The following is a 22,390-nucleotide window of genomic DNA, read 5'->3' on the forward strand; positions in this document are numbered from 1 at the left end:
TTTTTTTGCTGCTCCCTTCGGTGTAGTTCCACGGGAAACCAGACAAATTTCGTCCTATCTCACGAGACGAATAAGCGGTTACATTACTGTTATTCACACATATGAAAGTTCGATGATCTATTAGTAACCACGGTCTTACATTCCAATATTGATTACCGAAAACTGCTTTTTATTTTTTTTTTTGTCGATTAAAGTCTGGTACAACCCGATCAATTATTCTTTGAGTAGAGAAACATGAATTTACGAGTTTGAGAATTTATGGTAATACCAGAAGTCTTGTGTTTATATCTCTTTTTTGGAATGCATCCAGCTTTGGTGACACGCTCAGCTGTCGTCAGATCCCTATGTACATCAGTTATTATATACATCAGTATTCAAGTAAAAAATCATAATGGCAAATTAATGATACAAAATAGTGTTATATCCACATGCAGAAAGATAAATCGAGACGGGTAAGAAAATTATTGTCAGTTCGATTAAGGAAACCATAAATTAATCATAATCAGCACTAAAATTAAATGCAAATCCCAAATGGCCACAAAACACGTAATTTGTTTGATAGGAGTAGCCAACAGTATACACGATGAAGAAAAAATGCCGCACGTCACGGTAGGTATTTGATTGCTCATCCCAGTTCAAGACAAAAGTGTATATACCTAACCTTAGTCCGACTCACTGGTTGATAGAAATGCAATTCAGAAAATGAGGCTCTGGTAATGCTGTTACTGCATGCAGCGGGGCTAAGAACAAGTAGCACTAATTCTGGCTGAGGTGGAGCTCTCCCGTTAGCTCAGCGAGACAAGAAAATGCCGTGGGAATCGGAGACTCAGACTCAATGATGTTCAAGTTGAGTTTGCGCCAAACATTCCTTTTCAGTTAAAGCATCAAACAGTATCCAGTTGACACCTTCTATTGTGGTATGTTGTGTTTTACTTTTTACCATAAAGACGTAACACATACACTCCTGGAAATTGAAATAGGAACACCGTGAATTCATTGTCCCAGGAAGGGGAAACTTTGTTGACACATTCCTGGGGTCAGATACATCACATGATCACACTGACAGAACCACAGGCACATAGACACAGGCAACAGAGCATGCACAATGTCGGCACTAGTACAGTGTATATCCACCTTTCGCAGCAATGCAGGCTGCTATTCTCCCATGGAGACGATCGTAGAGATGCTGGATGTAGTCCTGTGGAACGGCTTGCCATGCCATTTCCACCTGGCGCCTCAGTTGGACCAGCGTTCGTGCTGGACGTGCAGACCGTGTGAGACGACGCTTAATCCAGTCCCAAACATGCTCAATGGGGGACAGATCCGGAGATCTTGCTGGCCAGGGTAGTTGACTTACACCTTCTAGAGCACGTTGGGTGGCACGGGATACATGCGGACGTGCATTGTCCTGTAGGAACAGCAAGTTCCCTTGCCGGTCTAGGAATTGTAGAACGATGGGTTCGATGACGGTTTGGATGTACCGTGCACTATTCAGTGTCCCCTCGACGATCACCAGTGGTGTACGGCCAGTGTAGGAGATCGCTCCCCACACCATGATGCCGGGTGTTGGCCCTGTGTGCCTCGGTCGTATGCGGTCCTGATTGTGGCGCTCACCTGCACGGCGCCAAACACGCATACGACCATCATTGGCACCAAGGCAGAAGCGACTCTCATCGCTGAAGACGACACGTCTCCATTCGTCCCTCCATTCACGCCTGTCGCGACACCACTGGAGGCGGGCTGCACGATGTTGGGGCGTGAGCGGAAGACGGCCTAACGGTGTGCGGGACCGTAGCCCAGCTTCATGGAGACGGTTGCGAATGGTCCTCGCCGATACCCCAGGAGCAACAGTGTCCCTAATTTTCTGGGAAGTGGCTGTGCGATCCCCCACGGCACTGCGTAGGATCCTACGGTCTTGGCGTGCATCCGTGCGTCGCTGCGGTCCGGTCCCAGGTCGACGGGCACGTGCACCTTACGCCGACCACTGGCGACAACATCGATGTACTGTGGAAACCTCACGCCCCACGTGTTGAGCAATTCGGCGGTACGTCCACCCGGCCTCCCGCATGCCCACTATACGCCCTCGCTCAAAGTCCGTCAACTGCACATACGGTACACGTCCACGCTGTCGCGGCATGCTACCAGTGTTAAAGACTGCGATGGAGCTCCGTATGCCACGGCAAACGGGCTGACACTGACGGCGGCGGTGCACAAATGCTGCGCAGCTAGCGCCATTCGACGGCCAACACCGCGGTTCCTGGTGTGTCCGCTGTGACGTGCGTGTGATCATTGCTTGTACAGCCCTCTCGCAGTGTCCGGAGCAAGTATGATGGGTCTGACACACCGGTGTCAATGTGTTCTTTTTTCCATTTCCAGGAGTGTACTTCTTACATACAAAACGTGTGGTTTGCTTTGTCTATGATACAATTAAAAACGGTTGAAAATAGTAGTGCAAACAATAAAATCGAGGGTATCCAATGAGGTAAAGAAACGCAGCACGTAGAGGACACTAAATTGCATATTATGTTAGACATTATATTTCCATTCTAGACATCCAATCGTCCAGGCTTATCTTTACAGTGCTGGCACGTAGACACAAGAACAAATTTCACTTTAGGAAAGTTGTTCAACTACCTTGCATTTGATGTATCATATATTGCTGGACCATACACAACACGTCTGCATAAACTTTTGTTAACTTTCCCTTCCCGCTCCCCTTACACACACATACACACGCAATTAGACTCTATTGGATTAATGTCCGGGTATTGTGGAGTCCAGGACATCGAAAATCCATGACCGATTCACTTCCCTGGAAATGCTTCTATTCTAAAGTGCGGCAGTGTACCATCGTTCCAAAACCTAAGGTGTAACTGAACACCAAGAGAAACTTTTGGAACGCATCGTGGAATGTATTGCAAAGGAACTAACGATGCAAGGGCACATGCACATTCTCCAGTAATAGGTAAGGGATCAAAAGCACTTCTGTCACGATTGTAGCCTGTAGATTTGTGTTGCTGCGCCACAAAAACAAGCCACGTGCAGGTGTGTTGTTTTGAGAATTCTTCTAAATTTCGTGCAGCTGTGGCTGGAAGATGGTAGTTAAGATACCGACTGTCACATCAGATCGCTTTCACGGGTAACGTTGATATTTAGCAAATAATTCTGGGGCGCAGGTGTATGACACCGCACATAGGAGTGAAGGCAAGGCACGATGGGCACTGTACACAAGTGTGATGAACTCAGGGCAACACAGGGAACTGACGTGCTGTGAAGAACCGATATATTGCAGATAGAAGTGCACCTATTGAACTGTGTGTAGGGACCGACGAGGGCTGCGAGAACCTGACGTTGTAACTATAGAGAAAATATGTCAGGGGTGTAGCCTGGAGGCTCAAATGCAGAGTCGTCTTGTCGCCACTATGTTCATGTTTAGAATCCGAGTGAGTAACGATTGTTTACGTTGTACACCAACCTCGACGAGATTCTGGTGATGAATTTGGTGGCCAACCGGCCTGCTGAAACTACTACCAACCTCCGCTGCAAGGACGCGCTATAGCTGAGGCGGGGCGGGCCGCACCTTGGAGCTACACCGGCGCGAGGAGCGAGAGGGCCGCTAGCCTCTGCTCTCTGGGTGACATCGTCCGGCGGACTGCAAGCTGCCATTCACTGGGGCGGGTCAGAGGAACTAACTAGTGATCTCCCGGGTGAAGAGCAGTCTGCGGTCTCTCACGAATATGCCCTGGCTGCTAAGTCTTACTGTAACTATGGTGGCCAGATACTTTCCCTTTGGCGCTGTACGTGGGATCCACAAGTTGCGTTTGAGGGAGCAACCAGACACGTCCCAAGCTACCTATTCAGCCAAAATACTTGGCGACCCCTTAGCCGTGAGGTGAGTAGGAGCGCTATGTCTGCAACAGCAGGTTGGCGGACGCCGATGCAGCAGGTTTCACCATCGGTATTGGTGCTGATCCACGCATGAACGCCATGTGGCGTCATCAAAGGGATCAGTGGAAGGCCCGCTATTTAACTTGGATGCAGTAAAGTCAACGAAACAATTTCTAGTTCTTTCTGCATGCTTACACGTAAGTCACCCCCTTTCTACCCGACCACACTTATCAGTGGTCATTTCTTGTATGCGAAGGTTACCCATTTCCCAGAAGGCTGTGCTTGAAGTGACGAACACCGTTCTCATCATGATACCTTCTGTGGTAATGTGTACCATATCCACGAGCCACAGCAGGCCACTGATCGGAAACACTCAGCATCAAAAACGTGTTAAGATATTTATCTTTTGTGCATTTCCTCAGGAAGCTTGAGAGACTGCAGGGCATACTCACTTCTGATTCGGTGTTATGCCACTTCGTGTTCGTAGGGAATATGATATTTACTGTGATTTGACTCCATACATTATGAAATGGTGGGCAGTAGTTAATAGTCGTGTTTGCGTGCTCTGGCGAAGGTAATATGGTAAGCTTTACCTGCGTTCAAATGAACAGGGTGCCGACTTAAACGACTGCAGTGGAAGCAAGACGTTGGTGGGCCGACAAAGCGCGTTTTTCTGGGGAATGGTGAGGAGAAACTTCCAGACGGCTGCGTGCCATGGTCACATTGTGCAAAACACATTAAGTTGGTGCCAGATGGGAGGCTGACGTCCAGGTATATGGGGGAGCGCCGAGAAGTCGTCGACAGCTCATTGTAGCCTAGGAATAAAGTAGAGAATGGGCTTCTGTTAGTGACCAAGCCGCCAAAAGAAATGTAAACGTTCTGAGAATTTCCGTGGGACAGGGAAACTGGCGTCCAGATGTCCAGACTCTGTTTCCAAACTTGTTTGTGAAAGCATGAAGCTTTTGGCGAGTTTATGGCTATTCTTTGGAAACTTTTAAATGGAAGCAACAGGGATGTTGACAAACAGTTTATGGATGGCTGTGCTTCCACTCTGTATTTTGTTAGCAAGTGACATGGCAAACATGTGGGAAAGAGGCTGCGGAGCTGAATCTTTTTTCTGTTTTATGCCAATTAACTTTAAAGTCTCTGATTGGTGAAATCGGTTTGCAGTGCTGAGACCATTCTCCGAGCTTAGAATGCCAGGCTCTAGCTCGTGATTGGCTTGTACGAAAGTGGGGGAAGTCAACAATGAGAAATGTGCTTTTCGAACCGAGCTGAGCAGGAAGCGCAGTGAAAGGAAGACGAATCACTCTTGTACAAGTCTCTTGTACTGGGGCTTCGGTAGTAAAGAAGTGCAGGTCTCTACCTAAATAGTGAGACTTGCGTCCATTGCTAGTGAGCAACTTAGAGCCTGTGCCCGTCACCTTCTGAACCGTCATAGGTACTGCTTATATCATCATGGTCACAGCGAGTGATCCGTGCGTGTGCTTATTTGTCTTCAGTCGGCTGTCTAAACATTTGACATATTGCAACACACACAGTTGTGGCACGGAGTCAAATTGGTTTGGCAGACCAGCAAATGGGTCCACCTGCACATTGGAATCCATCAGGAATTCCGTATCTCATACGAAAGTACCTGTGTTCTGAATTAACTGAACTCGAGGCCGTGTACTTGCATTTTTCGGGAAGGTGCATTTAATAACAGATTGCCGCCATCCATGACTTCAGTCGCCGAACGCATCGTGGTGTGGCGCTTTCAACAGCGGGAGGATAGAGTATTCACTGCTGCGACGTAGGGCTATAAAATAATTTTTAGCACACTTTTCTTTCAAAACATATCTTTCTTTTTTTTTGTATGTTAGAATATAGATACTTGGTTTTGGCATAGTTTGGTGCCTTAACCTGGATTCACGTGTATGAAGTCAGACAGAGCGATTAGTGTTCTAGTTAGTGTCAAGCGTTGATCCCAGCAGATCACCTGTCCACCATAGATCCAATGTTAGTAAGGCGTTTGTTAAATAAAAGTGTTTGTGAAATAATTCTTTAATAATTTTGTTGTCTTGCCATGTTTAAGATAAATAAATAGAATGTCAATTAGAGTACAACTTCTCCCTGAGTTCTAATTAACAGTTCCTTCCCATTTTGTTATTGCAGTCTAGATGTGGAACATAAGGAGTACCTTTTCACATGGTGCCCGCTGCATGGATCTTTTACTTCATTAACGATAATCTTCTTTCGAGCTGCCCTAAATAAACTTGACAGGAGCAGTCATGGTTGTCCACTATGCAGTCAGTAGACACATACACGCAGTTTAATGGATCCCACTGTAATGCCATAGGCCACTATCATTTTATAGTCCATAGTCCTGTGTTGAAAAGATGCCCAACTTACGAACGATGAGAACTAGGGAACGGGAATCCAAGAAATGAAAAAGAAACCTGACAAGGATTTGAACAACTGCTCTGTGGGGGTGCAGGTTGGTTGTTTCATCGGACCACTCAATGACCTGCAAGGTCTGGCACGGTTATGTGGGATGACACACAGTCCTGTTTATATTCCGATGCCCTACACGATGTGACAGTGTTGATAGCTTCTCGTTTTCACCAACTGTGAGTTTTGTAATAGCACCCAATCCTATTATGACAGATAAGTATTTGATTGGAATCTGGTTAAAGATTCGCATGCTGGCATTTATTCGTCACCCTGTATATTGTTTAAGAAAGTTAGCCAACAAGATTATGTAATAACAGTTACTGAAATTACAAACGGCTACAAAACAAAAGTGTTGCTCAGTGGATTTTGTTGTTGTTGTCGTTGTTTATGTTCTGGTTTGAAGGAGCTCTCCGAGCCTCTTTATGTCTGAGGATCTGTCGTTTCAACTGATCCCTTTATCGCTAAAAGTCCACAAAGATAACACACACACCGTCAGCACTTGTGCCAACACAAAGATGGCCGTCGTCATGTGACCGAACCTGCCGATTCCGCGTATGACCGATTCTTAGTATTAAATCATTCTCGTACGAAATCGAGCAAAATCGTATTGTCTTTACAAAACGTCGCTGAAAAAAAAACTGTTAGCTACATACGTCTCTCCTTACATCTTTCTTTCTACTATTTCTGTTTAAATAAATACATTTTCAGTGTACATAATAACCTCAGCTGTTTGCTGAGAAGGAGATTTTCAGTCTGCAGTGAAGTCTGCGCTGATATGGAACTTACTGGCAGATTAAAACTGTGTGCCGGACCGAGACTCGAACTCGGGACCTATGCTTATCGCCGGCAGGTGGTGCAAGTTGTTTGCTGCTGAGAGAAAGTCCCACGCCAGCTGTCCAGACTACAGTGAAGGCCCTTCGATAGCGGGTAGCGGCTGCCCCTCCTCTGACGCCTAGCGGACACTGGAGCAAAAAATTTTAACAGTGTCTCTGTGGTAGCTTTCCGCTGCTTTTCTCCATCTTTACACGCCGAATTCCATCATAAAGTTCCGAACTGATGCATACTGGAGACGTTTTTGGGGCTTAAAAGCCGCTGCCGTCCGAATGTTTGATAGCACTTTTTTCACAACTTTAGCAACAAATACTACCCCCTTCCCCCCCCCCCCCCCCCCCCCCCATGAACCATGGACCTGGCCGTTGGTGGGGAGGTTTGCGTGCCTCAACGATACACGATACAGATAGCTGTACCGTAGGTGCAACCACAAGGAGGGGTATGTGTTGAGGGGCCAGACAAACGTGTGGTTCCTGAAGAGGGGCAGCAGCCTTTCCAGTAGTTGCAGGGGCAACAGTCTGGATGATTGACTCATCTGGCCTTGTAACTCTAACCAAATGGCCTTGCTGTTCTAGTACTGCGAACGGCTGAAAGCAAGGGGAAACTACAGCTGTATTTTTTCCCGAGGGCATGCAGCTTTACTGTATGATTAAATGATGATGGCGTCCTGTTGAGTAAAATATTCCGGAGGTAAAATAGTCCCCCATTCTGATCTCCAGGTGGGGACTACTCAGGAGGACATAGTTATCAGGAGAAAGAGAACTGGCGTTCTACGGATCGGAGCGCGTAATGTCAGATCCCTTAATCAGGCAGGTAGGTTAGAAAATTTAAAAAGGGAAATGGATAGGTTAAAGTTAGATATAGTGGGAATTAGTGAAGTTCCTGAAGAATAAAAATTTGTTAACATCGAGTATAGATTTAATTGTCAGGAAGTCGTTTCTGAAAGTATTTGTATGGAGTGTAGCCATGTCTGGAAGTGAAACATGGACGATAAATACTTTGGGCAGGAAGAGAATAGAAGCTTTCGAAATGAGGTGGTACAGAAGAGTGCTGAAGATTGGATGGGTAGATTACATAACTAACGAGGAGGTACTGAATAGGAATCGGGAGGAGAGGAGTTTGTGACACAACTTGACTAGAAGAAGGGATCGGTTGGTAGGACATGTTCTGAGGTATCAAGGGATCACCAATTTAGTATCGAAGGGCAGCGTGGAGGGTAACAATCGTAGAGGGAGACCAAGAGATGAATAAACTAAGCAGTTTCAGAAGGATGTAGGCTGCAGTAGGTACTGGGATATGAAGAAGCTTGCACAGGATAGGGTAACTTGGAGGGCTGCATCGGGCCGGTCTCAGGACAGAAGACCACAACAACAACAGCACCAAATAAGCCTCATCTTAGAGGACCCATCACAGCTCGTTACACACGCTGTGAAGGCTGCCACGCAACTGCCTTTCTTTCCACCATCTTTTCCCTGGGCGCTACTCTTGCCAATGTCACCTCCACAACTGGTCACATAAAACCCTTTGTACTTCCCCTCATGTTATTCTGTACATTTGTTTAACATTGTAACCATGAATATTAGCCCTGAGGTAGTAACAATCATTACAATATTTTCATTGAATCGCAATAACGTTTTCCTTATCGTTAATTTACAATTGGGTATGAAATTATTACTTTACGTCAAAGAGTTTTGCATACAAACACAACCCTTTCACACATTCATTTGCTGACTCCCATTACATCTCTCTATAGCACCTAATATCGATCTTTCAACGTACCAGTACCTTAAAGCAAAGTTAAAAAATATTGAAAAATTTATTTAATGTTTAACAGTGGCTTCACATATGCCGCACATTTCGTTAAATCATCCTGAAGGGATGAGCTTAACGAAATGTTTCTTCAGTGAAACTCTATTCCTCCATGCCAAAATTTTTGTTATACCTTCCAGCAAGATAACACATTACCAAGAGAAAAACACCAATCTAGGTTACATCAAATTTACATAATCAACTATTCCTTCACCATCTCCTCCACTTATTTTTGCATATTTGGTCCACTCTTTGGTAAAATACACACTACTCATTACTTGCTTTTGTTCAAATTATAGATTTTTCTATGTTACTCTTATAACTTCAAATAAAATTGGGCCAAAACATTAACACGTACAGTAACTTTTCGTTTAGCTTTTGTTTTTAGTTACGCTTGTAATTCCGACCTTCGAAAGAAGTAGGCGGTAGCTTCTATTTAAAGAAACTTATTTCAGAATGTTAGATGAGTTTAATGCACCTTTCCAAAAGTGTTGATGAAAGAAAGGTGGTGTTTTAGGGCACAGCCCTCGAATGCATCAGACAATCACATCGAGAGACTACAATTTTTTGCCATATTTACCGCAAAAAGGCACTATCAGCCAATGGTACGTCACACCACTAATTATGTCATACACATAATGCTGCAGCCCCCACTGCTCCGAGGAAAGGATCTTGGAGGCAGGTATGATGTAGGTGTGATATCACAAGATGTAGGTGTGATATCACAAGATGTGGGATGTTTCTAGTCTAGGATTTTCCATTTGACTTCGGACACTCGGACGGAATGCTCTTGTTGGACGGTAACGCAAGCCCCCACACTGCCAATCGGACTAAGCCTAATCTTCATCAATTCGGTTGAGAAACACTGCAACATGCTACGTTCAGCCAGAACCTTACTCTGCGTGATTCTCACACCTTTGGTTACCTGAAGAAAAACATGCGTAGACGTCCGTTTCTGCCGGTCAAGGAAGCACAGTTGACAATGCACTTGTGAATTCGTCAGCGGCCGACCACATTTTACGAAACAGGAACTCTTCATCTGCTGACACAATGGTATAAACGTCTTAATATGTGTGGTGACTCCTTTTGACTGGAACCATTCCAAGATACCCTTGTTAAAACAACGTGTACGCAGGACACATTTCATTAAGTGACTTAAAAGTACAACTTCACTAAATATTTACAGCTCATTATTGATTATTCTAAGTGTCTTCCACAACATGGCAACTGGTTAATAATGCATGTGTACACACACTGTTCTACGTATACATACATTTGTACCAAGAACACATGAGCTTCGTACTAAATGTAAATGGTCAAGTTACATGGACTTTTATTTACAAAACGTGGAATCTAAATTCACTCATAAATCATTTTGTGGACATCAGAATTGAAAACCATTTTAGATGCTGCTCATTAAATAGTGGTGTGTGTATAGTCTTTAATATTGTTTATCCAGGATATACTTGCAAGTAAGCACCAACATTTAGCAGAATGCCTATTTCAAATGGACCAGTATATAATGTTTGCCTGTTGTTGTCTTTTCTATTCACGAGAGAGAATTTTGTGTGATTACTGATGAGGTCTCTACCTCCTACAGTTAATATTTCCATCTCGATACTTTTTTGTATTCTCCAGTGACAGCGGGTTTGTCAACTTACTATGTGACTTGTAATGTGTTTGGTGAATGGAGGGCAGGATGTTGCTGTCGGGTAGTAAGCTGAGCAGAATGTCTCTTTCATTTCAAATTTTTAACAGAAATTAAGTCAAACTGTCAATATACGTGATTCCTATCTTCTGGAGCCAGCGACAGTGCAACTATGGAATAGTTCTCGGTGGTGTGCAATCAGACATCGAAAAAGACTGCTCTCAAATAGAACTCTGAATGAGTAAAGTGGCCTTCTCTAATTGACACAATCCTTATAGCAACATTGCATATTTGGCAGGTAGAAATATTTCTAACACCATAGAACAATAAAGTTCTATGTACTGCAACGATTGAAACAATTTATTCTAATTTTATTATGTACTTTGAAAGATAAATACATTCCATGAAACACCGGTAACCGGTAACGTAATTAAAATATGTTATTGACAATGCACTTCAAGCTGTAAAACTAATTTTCAGTGACTTAAAAATTCGCACAACTGGCACATACTGCCACACTCGCAACCACACACAATAAAAAAGAAAACCAATTGATAATTGACACAATTATCCACTTATCGAAAACATGACTAACGAAGATTGATTACACACAGCGAATCTATCATGTCGCCAGAAATAAAAATTGGTGCTGACAATAGGTAAATATGTATGCCATTCAGAATTGAGTAGTAACATGTAACATCTCAGTTTAGCGGTTGATGGCATCTTAGCATTCGTGGGGAGAGCGAATGGAGCGGAAACCGACAATAACTCAGACACCACGGCGAATACAGACTACTGGCATCTCCAGTTAGTGAGGGCAGAAGACCACATCGTCTGCCATGATTACCTTAGGTCTAGCTTAAATACCTTCCATTTGAGAAGCCCCAGTCTCATTGTCTGGTCATACTGAATGAATCTGATTCTGACAGCATGCCAGTCTTGCCAGTTACAGCGTAAACTATTTCTGCAACTCGTTAAGTGCTCCCGGTGCCTGAGTGAAGACTGTTTCCAAGACATCTGCCAGCTGGCTGTGATGGAACGCAGCCACTGTAAACTACTGATGCTGTTGGTTACACCCAAGATTGACAGAAGACGTCGTGAAGCCGGCCATATCGAGAGACCTCAAGCTAGTGACTTTAATCCGTTAGGAGAGGTACCTGAGTACCACCCACCTGGCTCTACATGCTACAGCCACCATAGCTGTAAGTTGTATGCTATGTTGGGGGTCCGGGTTTTCAGGCTTCATGACAATCGCCATCCACGTTACACTTTTGTTACACGTCACTCCATCTTCAATATCATGTCTGCGCCGGCGTCAAATCGCTGTTGAGTCGGGACACAACATCCACAACCGCCAGAGTGCTCCATTCACAGTGTTTGTATCGGCGTGCGAATAGGCGCTCCTGCTACAGACTAAATACTGCGCTCTGGTGCAACTAATGCTTAATCCAAGTTTGCAACAGAAGGTTCTTAACTTAGCGCAAAATACTGCTAAGTAGACAGCAATAGCTGTTAATAGTAAGTTTGGCTTTAGCTGACAGGCACTGAGATATTTATCCTCTGGGGTGATACCCCTAGTATTAGATGTATGTAAGTTAACTGTGCGATTAGATCCACTCTTCCTACAAAAGGATTATTGTGAGTCATTAATTCTTAAATAAAACCCTTAATTTAGATGTAGACAATGCTCAGCGTACGAACGATATTTGCCACCACCAAACAGATTGCGATTTGGTGCCTATTCCATAAGATTCAGTTAAAATTGAACACGGCACATATACTGCCTAAACAAATGTATGTCATGAATAATAACCAACTCTGACAGGTAGCCCCAATATTCCACCATGAGTGCGACAAACAAAGCATTTGCAGCCAGGCATATGGCAACAACAAATTTTCCTTACACAGGTGTGCAATCAGTTTTCTAAAGAATAATCACTACAGATGATATTAAATAGAATCGATTCATTTATCCAACGTACACAAAACAGAGTCCAAGTAACCTCACGTCCCTCCGACATTCTGGAAGAGTACGTCAATGTTCAACAAATCAGTTTAGGGGGAATATGAAGAGGACTGTGGCATCAGTGGAAATCTGGATTGAGGCAGGGGGATGCTAGGGTAGTCCCTGCAGTTGAGCAAAGCCGTTCTGCCAGGGTGTTGCAGCCAGCAGGAGACGCAGGTCAGAATGCCGTCTTTGGTACAAAAATGCGCAGAAAAGTATAAGGAACAATGTTACGGCAGAGCAAGGGAGATATCAAGTGGGACGAGACGTGAAACGGAATGTGGACTGCAGTGTGACGCATGCTATGGTAATGCATGGAGCTGTACAAAGCCTCTGTGCACAGGGGTTCGTCGTAGTAAGCGCATCTACCTATTGAGCAGGAATCCTGCTATCTTCTCTTGGCCTTGCAAGAGATTCTCATTTTTCACTTCGGTGTACCAATATATGTTTGAAACTTATAAACTTGCCTGGAACCACATAGTTTCGTATGATCTATATGTAGACGTCTTCATTTGAGGTCTGGGCATCGTGGGGAGAAGTTCAGTATTGCCATAAACAAAACGTTATAAACTATTATTCTGAAGTAACAGGGTTTGGAAGTAGTAACTACAATATAAGAAACTGACTAATAATTTATAATAAAAAATTACTTCTTCTGATATATTATATACAATCCTTTGTTGTTTATTACATTTTTGCACAATACTTCCTGCAGTATGTATATAATTTTTTTTGCAAGAACTTATTGTTTAATTACAATTTGTAATTATTTGCTATTTCCATAGCGTTTTTTACTTAGATTTTCTGAGATCAGATTTGTTTGCTGTATTTTCACAAACACACACATACACACACACACGCACACACACACACACACACGCACACACACACACACACACACACACATACACACACACACACATACACACACGCACACGCACACACACACACACACTCGATCATTTTCTCATGAGATATGATTGTAGTGGATGAAATTTAAATACCTCACACTCTTCAGTTAACAACAGTACTACACCCTGCTTTTGTATTAGAGGATTGGTGTGCTACGAGACAAAGTAATCTTTTGTCAAAAATTTAATGTGTTTGATCCAGTAGGTGTAATCACTTAATGAAAATAAGATGTCAGCTCGTTTCGTAAAGAACTTGATTGTTAGAAATTCGCTTAGACACACTTCTCCAGCTCCTAAGAGAAATACGAATTTTGGAGTAACGAGCATATCTCCCAATGTAACCACATCACTCTGAATCTTCATACTTTTTTGAGAATGTTTTAATTGGCATTTCTGAAGACGAAACAGGTGTAATCGAGGATTGCACGAGTCAGACATCTGTCTACTCATAATGAAGAGTGATCAGTTCCTCGTCAAACATCGGATATTGCCAGGAGCACACAATGGATATTTCCCGTAAATACGTATTTGTTGTGAAACCATTTTTTCTTTAATTGTTACATAAAATTTTTTGTAGGTGTGCCAGTATAGTAAACGGTTAATGAAACAGCTACGTAATCCAGTCTGGTTACCTTTAGTTTTTCATTAATTACACTATTTAATCCTCGTAAACTGCTGTTACAGCTCTCTGGTCAGATCAAGTTTCCTTCCCTTTTTCCCTACAAGCAGTAACTCTCAATTCTCTTCAGCTCCTATCGGTGGGTGACCTGTCACATGTACGTCCTTGGTAATACTTGATTTTTTTGTAACTGCCTAGTCCAAAGACGTCTCTGGGCTCTTAACATCTATGCGTTAGAGACTAGTGTTTGCTCTATGTTAGAGTCTGTTGCAGCTGGAGTATTTTTTATTTTATTTTACTTCATATTTGTGGTATACAGTTAGGAAACTAGTAAATTTACAGTTGATTTACTTATTCTTTCCATAGCATTCATCTCTTGGGAATATTTACATAAACCTACATACTTTCGACAGAGATTTTAGATGTTTCTGAATGTACAGGTCATGGCTCCATTCATTCATTAGACCATAAACCTTTTTTTTGTAAAGCACAATACGATGGATGAACTTCTTACGAGTCGCAAGTTTACAGCAGTTGAAACGTCCCCTTAGAAAAATTATACATGACTGTGCTGAAACTGACACATAAAATTTTTTAGCGCAACGCAATCTGACTTTAAAAAATCCCTACAAGAGAATGGCCCTGACTAAATTAACCAATACGTTTCACAAATCACTTACCTCACAAAAATCTTCGTTACTCAAACTACTGCAATACAGCGAGCGCCAGTACTACCAGCTAAATAAAAGATTCAAGCTACTGAAGGCACCAACTACTGATAGACATAGTTAGCAAATGAATGATTTTGATAGAGAACAAACAATGTATTTACCTTAAAAGTATTCAAAAGTCATAATATAAACTGCAGTTCATGACATTCATTCTTACAAATGTACTGTTTCTGATAGACACACGTCCAGACCATCCGCTCTCAAAATTCCGCCATTTCTCTCCCCTCATCCACCACTGCTGGCGGCTCACCTCCAACTGCGCAATGCTACGTGCTGTTCACATCCAGCTGCCCAACACTACAATGGCAGACAACAATGCAAACTAGCCACAGACTGCACACAGCACAGCCAGTGATTTTCATACAGAGCGTTACATGGCGTTACCAATAAGAAAACCTAAACAGCCTACTTACATAGCCCCCATGCGCCCCACAAAAAATTTTACAACTTGTTTTGGGTAGTGGCCAATAATGAGTTGATGTATTTTTTTTATATTTACTACAACAAAGATATCAAATGCACAAAGTTATTGATGCTATGTTGGCCAAAACCTAAAATTTTCTCACAGTCCATAAAGACAGTCCTGATCATTCATCACAGTAAAATTGCAGTGTTTTTTTTCTCAAAGTCTGAGAAGTAATAGAGAATGCACACGGAAGTAGTCGATTTCCGTGCAGTCTTGAAGATATAGTGTTGTCCTTCCAACGGAAAGACAGTGCTGACTCTTGACATGCAGATACGTAATGGGTCACAATAGGGCAAACCCACCGCAGAGTCAGTCGAAGTTTTGAAGAATATTGGTAGGTAGGTCATCACAGAGAAGAACCACTGTAGTCCTGGTAGAGATTACGACATTGGTGGGCCACCAGAGGTGCAGACCAGTGCAGTCTTGTAGAAATAATGGTATTGGTGGGCTATCAAAGATGCAGACCCACTGTAGCCCTTGTAGAGATAATGGTATCGATGGGCCATCAAAGATGCAGACCCACTATAGTCCTTGTAGAGACGGCCAGCAGCCATCTATTGCGACTGTGCAGGTGCACAATCACCATCGAGGAGTCTTTCGGAGAATATAGCACGTCCATAAACCACCACTAGTGCACGCACAAAGTTTTTGGAATTGTCCTTAAAAGTCTTGCAGGCAATATAGCAAGTCCATAAAACACCACTTGTGAACTCACAAAGTTTTTGGAATTGTCCTTAGAACCAGCAGTGCTGTTAACCAGTCCCTTGCTGAATTATCAACACACGTGCAAACACTAACAGTCCCTACTTCTCACATATTGTCCATATACTATGACCAAGAGAAACGTGTGCACTGAATCGAATGCTTACAAGTTACTTCATTTGCTGAACTGGTGTCCATTACAATATTATAACATGAGAATACGATTACAAAGATACAGAAAACATCATGAAAACATAATACTACAGATAAGATTTGTAGTAAAACAGGTTTTACAAAAGAATAGAAACAAACATGCACATGAGTGTTACAAGAACTATGAAATAAGTACATACATAAAGATCAGAATAACTTTTGAAACATCAGCTTCACATATGAGTAACAAAACAGAACAGAATAAATAATGTCTAAACATCTTTACAAAGTAAATAACGTATTATCAGAAAAATTCTACAACGTAACTCTCATCAGATAAACACACCAAGGCAGGAAGAACACAAATACCCAGCGGTACACAAACACAGAGTGGGATAACACAAGGAAAGGACAGGGTTTGTTTTACTGCAGTATTTTCATTATTTCCAAAAAGTCCTATCTACACCTGCTTTCTGTACTTTTTTCATATAACTTCTCAATACATTTCTTCCAATTCATCGCAACTGATTCTCTTATATAGTCTACCCCCTCTTAAGCTAACTTAAATCTACTGAGCTCAGATGCATAAACTAAGGGACGAGGCAATGCAGCAGCACAAAACAATTAATACAAACAGCAATGACCAAAAAATGGCAATCAGGCAAAGCAAGCAGCATTATAGAAATTAGCAAAGCAAATACAACTAATATGAGGCAATGAGCAGCAACAAGAAAAATAAATCAGTAGTAAAACTGGCTTAACAGACTAATACAAAGTGAAATTTAGTAGCACTATGCCAGGAAAACAGCAGCAGCAAATGCAATAACTAATATCTGAACATGACAAAGCTCAAGCAGAAAAAGTAGTACCCTAAAAACAATAATGCAGATAAGGAAAATGTCTATTCACATTTTAATATCTATGTCATTAAAGTGGTACACCACAACGTACTCTACCATAAAAATTACCAAGTACTTGAAAAGAAAATTATGTATGCAGTTACTGTTACTAGTCCCTTCTTATTGTTCTTTCCTTTCCAAGTGCTCCTTATTTTTTTGAAGAATGTGGATCATAAAATTATCATCTAACAGATCTGTTGATAGAAAGTGTTCACATTAGCAAATGCATATAATTTTATTATATAAAACCAACGATGCAACACATCTGTCTTCCGTTTTTCCATAATTACTAGCTACGGCAACTGCGTCGTCAGTCTCATAAGTACGTTTTGTGGCTGCCAGCGGTAAGAGTCATTGCCTATTGTCTCTCTGATGGTGCACATCGTTATTGGGATTTGCAGACCTAACTTCCACTAATTCACCTTGTCGAGAGGGCCCTGCCCTGTTTGAAACCGGCCAGTTCTGATGCAATTCAGGTCTGTCGTTACGATTATATCGTCTGTCGTCATGTTGGTAGATTCCATAGTATCTTTTCTGTTAGTCACGTGGTGGAGAATTTCTCCCTGAATCGTAACTGCACGCTGGACCGTTGCGTCTAAAGTTATTCTGTCTCCCTTGATAATAATTATTTTGGTTCCCATATTGTCTGTTTCTCTGATTGTCTCTGTGATAGTCACTACTGCAGCGAGGTGATAATTTCCTGCAATTGTTACTACTCTGCCAACGATAGTCATACGGGTGGTGTCTGTTTTGGTCACGATTTGTGTTGTGAGAATAGCCTCGTTGTGTCCAGTTATTATTTCTTTCATCGCGGAATTGCGACTGATGTGACCTGTAAATGTTGTGTTCCTGTTTTCGCGTTCCGCGATTGTCAGGGTCAAGTTCTAATTCTTGTAACAGTCCCTGAAAAGCTTCAATGTCGTCTTTGCAACGTCCTGCCAAAATAATATGTCGTAAATGTTCAGGTAATTTGATTAAGCAAATGCGGATTAATTCTGAGGGGCAGTATGGGTTTGACAGGTACTGATTCTTGTGCAACATGTCTTCAAAATATTTCACAGGACTGGAAAATTCAGATTGTTCGAAATGTTTCATCATTATGATGTTATGTTTTACTTGGTCCTGTGTAGCTTGAGACCAATATGTTGAGAGGAAGGCATGATAAAATTCTCCTTCACTGTGGCAACCGTGAATGAACTATCCCATTCATTCAGCTGGTTCCTTCTCTAAATAGCCACACATAAATTCTAATCGGTGCTCTAATGACCAGTATGGAGGAAAACAATGATAGAATTGATGAAGCCAGGCTTGTGGATGAATGTCGTTGCCGGAATTCTTAAATGTTTTTAATTTACGTGTAGTAATAAACAGCTTATAGTCAAAATCATCATATTGGCGATCATTGTTACTTCGTTTCGGTGGTTCCATCTCAAAATTCGGAGTACCTTGCCAATTTCTTTCATAATTTCCGAAGTACCCCATGTTATTATTTTGTGGCTGTTCTGTATTTCTATGTCCCTCTTCCCGTAGTGGAGTGCGAGTGTCCTCTGAAATATGTAATTCTTGTATTACCTGTGTCAGCTGATCTTGTACTTCCCGGATTTCTCTTTGGTGTTGCGTATTAATTTGATTCTGATTTTGTTTGAATTTCCTAATTTGTTCCCACTCTTCTGTTTGACTAAAGACTACCGGTTTTGGGTCATTCACATTATCATCTACCTTCGTAGATAAATTATTTAGCTGATCTGAAAGTTCAACTACTTTCTCTGATAATGAACTACTTTCCTCCATGTGCCTCTCTGAACCAATTTTCAGAGTATCTACTGTGTCCTTTAAGTTTTCTTGAGTTTTTGCAAGTTGCGTAACTGAATCGGTAGATGCAACTGAGTCAATTTTAGCTTGCAAGGTCTCATGATTTTCATGATCAATAGTTTGCAGTTCTTTTATGGCTGCTTCGTTATTCTGTAATTCATTATCATGCAGCGAAAAAATAGGTTGAAAATGCTCACAAATTTGTGTTTTTGCGTCATTGCAGACTTTTTGACATTTCGATTCAATGTTATGTAACTCAGTAGCTAAATCTTCACGTGTTTGTTCAAGTGTGGTGTCTAACTTCCTAAGATTTTCTTCTATTGTGACTTACTTTTTAAGATTTTGCTGTGTTTGTCTCTGATTTTGTTCCATTGTGTCTAACTTTTGAAGCTTTTGCTGTGTTTGTCTCTGATTTTGATCCATTTGTTGCATTAATTGCAATAATAATGTATTAGTGTCTGGAATCTGTTTCTCTACGCTTTTTGGCAGTGCATTTTCACCGGCAACATTCACATTTTGACAAGCAGAAAATGTGTCTTGACTCATTTCAGAAAACGGTGAGGACCCAAACCTGAGTCTACAGTATTTGCAATATTGTGCTCAGTCATTTCGGATTCCTGAAGCGAGCTGTTGCCGACCGATCGATCGATAATGCTTCCCTGTTCACTATTTGTTTCATTGAATATACCATTATTTGCCGCCTGCTCCATTTCCATACCCACAATTACGAAATTACTATTTCGAATGTCTGTGAATCATTACACAGTGGTGCTGATAAGCTACGCTCGTCGTCACTATTATTTCTCAGTTTACTTTGGAGCCTAGTGTTGCGTTTTTCACACGCCATTATTGTCACAATATTTCACACGATAACACAGAAAAGCACAATTTGAGGAGCAAAAATAAGAGAACACATTAACATAGCACTGAAAATAATATCTAGTTAATTGCAAGTGCAGCTGCGAAATACTTGGTGCAAATCTACATCCATGCCACAACTGTTTTACTGTACAACAATGGAAGACTGCAACTACAAAGGAGATTCTCTATACTATTACACGCTAGCAAAAACCAAAAGCTACACTAATTACACAAACTACAAGAAAAAATGAGAAGATTCCAGTGAGGTATCCTCGGCTAAGGGTCGCCATACGAAACGTCCCCTTAGAAAAATAATACATGACTGTGCTTAAACTGAACCACAATATTTTTAGCGCAACGCAATCTGACTTTCAAAAATCCCTACAAGAGAATGGCCCTGACTAAATTAACCTATAAGTTTCACAAATCACTTACCTCACAAAAATCTTCGTTACTCAAACTACTGCAATACAGCGAGCGCCAGTACTGCTAGCTTAATAAAAGATTCAAACTACTGAAGGCACTAACTACTGATAAGCATAGTTAGCAAATGAAAGATTTTGATAGAGAACAAACAACGTTTTTACCTTAAAAGTATTCAAAAGTCATAATATATATAGCAGTTCATGACATCCATTCTAACAAATGTACTGTTTCTGATAGACATACGTCCACACCATCCGCTCTCAAAATTCCGCCATTTCTCTCCCCACATCCACCACTGCTGGCGGCTCACCTACAACTGCTCAACGGTACGCGCTGTTCACATCCAGCTGCCCAACACTACAATGGCAGACAACAATGCTAACTAGCCTTAGACTGCACACAGCGCACCCAGTGATTTTCATACAGAGCGCTACGTGGTGTTACCAATAAGAAAACCTAAACAGCCTAATTACACGATGTATTAACATTGGTTATTCATGGTGCTGTCGCAAGTGTCATGTTGATGTGTGTGCCATTTTTTTTTTTTTTCTGGTTTTGACCATAATGAATAATACAAAAAGAAAGAAATTAAATTCGGAAGTGTGTAAAACGTGTGTGTAATCCCTATAGTAAAGTCACTGCTCCCCTTGGTATGAATAAATGAAACCAAATTTACATACACAAAATTTAAACTTATTGGCTTATCACCATGTTATGTGAAATGAACTTGAATACAACCATTTTGTATATTGAAAAGAAGCTATCGTTTAAGCTGATAACGTCGTAATTCCGATGCACTCGCGAATTCTCAGAAAACTAAATAAAATGAAATGAATCTGAATGAATTTAACGTTTAATCTAGAGATTGATTATGCACACTGTAAACTGAATGCAAATGCGCATATGCTGTGTCTTACCGTAATCTGGAAACTGGATCCAAAAATTCAGTTTCGGCCAAGTCATATCCAAAAATTCTTGATTGTTTTCCAAACAATGGTGGTAATTGTTTCTCTGATTGTTGTTGATTGTCATGGAAAAGAGGACAGTTTGAACAATACATGTAATAAAGTCCTAACACGCAGTCGCCAATACAAACAATAATAATATTCCCACATTTGAGGATGAGAATTCAGATCATATAGTTAATAATATTTGAAAATAATAAGATTAAACAATATTATTTCCCCACACATTGCCTGGCGTGCGAACAACGACATTGGCAGCTGATGTTGTGCGTTTTCTAAGTATTTTTGCATGACTATGAAGACTGACCTATGGTTCCTTTACGCTAGGGCTTTATAAATTTCCATCAGATTGCACACAGACCTCTGCCATGTCACAGCCGCTTACTTCCTTGTTAACATCAGTAAAATGAAAAAAGGACATAGAGATTACTGAAACATATATTCAAGAAATCACCTACGAACATTAATTATGAACTGGCATTTCGATATAAATAATAATTGTTGCCTGACGTACAGTATATTAATGTAAATGAGTGCACCGATACGCCTCTTCAAGTCCTGCCTGTGTTCAGTACGTAATTAAATGTGTCAGAGTTATGGAGCAATGACAAAATGCCTCCGTACAGAAACTGGTTATTACACCACTCCAAATAGCGCGACAGGTGTCAGAACTGAAGTACAACTTCAAAACATTCCGGGTTTTTTCTCACCACAAGTAGATATTATGCCTTTGACAGCGCAAAAAAAATATATTATGGCTTTCGTGTGCAGATGAGCACTTATAAATAGTTTTTGGTCGTGTGCAATCAGAAAATGGCTAACAGTTAGCTCTGAAACATAGAACTGTGAGTAAAGTGGCCTACTCTAACTGACACACTCCTTATGACAACATAGCATATTTGCGCAGGTAGAAATATTTCTAATATTCCGTATACACCATAGAACAAAGAAGTTCTATGTACTGCAATGAATTAAACAATTTATCATAATTTTCTAATCTGCTGTAAGTGAAAAACACATTCCATGAAACACCCAAAACAGTCAGCCTTCAATAACATAATTAAACTCTCTGATGAACAATGCACTTCAAACTGTATAACCAATCTGCTGTATGCTTTGTCAGGGATCTGGGACTTCAGCCTTCATGACACTCGGAATCCACGGTGCACTTCTGTTACATGTCACTCCATCTTCAAGAGTGCTGTGTGAGCTGCATTCACTGATGGTG

Source organism: Schistocerca americana, chromosome 2 (genome assembly GCF_021461395.2).
Source record: "Schistocerca americana isolate TAMUIC-IGC-003095 chromosome 2, iqSchAmer2.1, whole genome shotgun sequence".
NCBI classification, from domain to species: domain Eukaryota; kingdom Metazoa; phylum Arthropoda; class Insecta; order Orthoptera; family Acrididae; genus Schistocerca; species Schistocerca americana.